Source organism: Schistocerca serialis, chromosome 2, assembly GCF_023864345.2.
Source record: "Schistocerca serialis cubense isolate TAMUIC-IGC-003099 chromosome 2, iqSchSeri2.2, whole genome shotgun sequence".
Taxonomy (NCBI): Eukaryota; Metazoa; Arthropoda; class Insecta; order Orthoptera; family Acrididae; genus Schistocerca; species Schistocerca serialis.
In genome coordinates this window covers 970,395,090-970,397,261 of record NC_064639.1, presented here as the reverse complement: position 1 = coordinate 970,397,261, position 2,172 = coordinate 970,395,090, and the positions used below count along the sequence as shown (strand labels likewise).

Here is a 2,172-nt window from a genome sequence, read left to right as displayed (position 1 = left end):
TGTGGTTCAAGTTACTTAGAGATATGTTTCTTGGCAGCCATACATTACGCGGAAGTTAGTTTCGCCCTTAACTTCTGCACACCGCTGTCTTTGAAGCTTTGTCACACAAATACCTTGTGGTGCATCCAGCCACACTGGAACGTTTTTGCATCTATCATGTCTCCTTCTTGCCTTGTCTTTTTTTGATAGTAAGTATGTTACATTCTGTACAACGAGAATTGTTATCACTTATTGACCTTGGCATTGGATTTATGACCTCGTTTATTTCCCAGGTAAAAACGATTAGTTTGACACTGTCAACTTAAGAGTCTTCTTAACACCTCATTATTGGTAATTCCGAGCATCTGAATACCTGCTATTTCGTCATCCAGTCGGAGTCCACTGCCTGTAAGAACACTCGAGCCGGCGTCTGGAGATTCCGGCCTTGAGATAAAATTCCTCCAGATAAACACCTGAGGCGATCGTTACTTAACACCCGGACCGGTCCGTGGTTACTCAACACTTGCACTCGGGGGTCACTGTTTGGCGTACTGCCCACTCTCGATCTTTCAGCCGGCTTGAAAGTGCGTACCCAAGAGCTTAACTCTGTTTGGTGTAAGAATTAGCATGGCAGGCAATTTATCCGGTGGTAATCTCCCAGCCGAAAGACATAATGCTTGTTTGTCTGTAGCTTAATACAAGCAGCCAGCAATGAGATTTGGGCATCTTACGGGATTATGCAGTCCCGTTGCATGACGACAAGCTCGAAGACGACATATATCTTTCGGTCTTTGTGTTAGGCTCTTCTAGAGATCTTATGCGGTACTCGAAAACATTAATTATTCACCTGTTTCCTTGTTATGCCATCTTTTTACCATCCTAAGGCTGTTAAACAACAAAACATATTATGCTGTACTGTACAGCCCAGTGCTTCGACTACTCGCTCGTTCCTTTCTCTGAAGACCCTGATGTCGACAAGAGATTAAAATATCTTTCCTTTGTGCTAGAGAGGCAGCACTGTGGTTATGCAACATGACTCGTATTTAGGGAAAGCTAGGTACGAATCCGCATCCGACCCTCCTTATTTACCGTGATTTTATCCTTCATGCACTCCGTCTTCAGGCCACAAGTGGCCCACCGGGACCATTCGATCGCCGTGTCATCCTCAACTGAGGATGCGGATAGGAGGGGCGTGTGGTCAGCACACCGCTCTCCCAGTCGTTATGACGGTTTTCTTTGACCGTAGCCGCTACTATGCGGTCGAGTAGCTCCTGAATTGGCATCACGAGGCTGGGTGCACTCCGAAAAATGGCAACAGCGCATGGTGGCCGGATGGTCACCCATCCAAGTGCCGGCCACGCCCGACAGTGCTTGACTTCGGAGATCTGACGGGAACCGGTGTACCCACTGCGGCAAGGCCGTTGCCTATTTTATCCTTCATGATCGGAGGAAATTCCAGCTATGCTGAAATACATGTTACATTAGAAAGATAGCATTGTTCTAGGTTTTTTACCGTCCTGAGATTACGTTAATTATAATCAAGTTCTTTTCTTCGCTCTTTTTATTTGTTCAGAATTTATACACTGCAGGGCAAAAGAAACTGATACACCTGTCTCATATCGTGTAGGGCCCCCGCGAGCACGCAGAAGTGCCCCAACACGGCGTGGCAGGGACTCGACTAATGTTTGAAGTAGTGCTAGAGGGAACTGACACCATGAATCCTGCATGGTTGTCCATAAATCCGAAAGAGTACGAGAGGGTGGAGACCTCTTCTGAACAGCACTTTGCAAGGCGTCCCAGATGTGCTCAATAATGTTCATGTCTGGGAGGTTTAGTGGGCAGTGGAAGTGTTTCAACTTTGAACAGTGTTCCTGAAGCCACTCTGTAACAATTCTGGACGTGTAGGGTATCGCATTGTCCTGCTGGAATTGCCCAAGTCCGTCGGAATGCACAATGGACATGAATGGATGCAGGTGATCAGACAGGATGCTTACGTACTAGTCTCTTCTCAGAGTCTTATCTAGACGTTTCAACGGTCCCATATCACTCCAAGTGCACACGCCCCACACCATTACAGAGCCTCCGCTAGCTTGAACTGTTCCCCGCTGACATGCGGGGTGCATGGATTCATGAGGTTGTCTCCGTACCCGTACACGTACATCCACTCGATACAATTTAAAACGAGATTCGTCC

At 47.1% G+C, this 2,172-nt stretch overlaps 1 pseudogene; it reads right to left on the bottom strand.

The window, feature by feature from the left end:
- Nucleotides 1-1,288: 1,288 nt before the first annotated feature.
- LOC126459230 (5S ribosomal RNA) lies at nt 1,289-1,405 on the bottom strand (annotated as a pseudogene).
- Between the last annotated feature and the right edge of the window lie 767 nt (nt 1,406-2,172).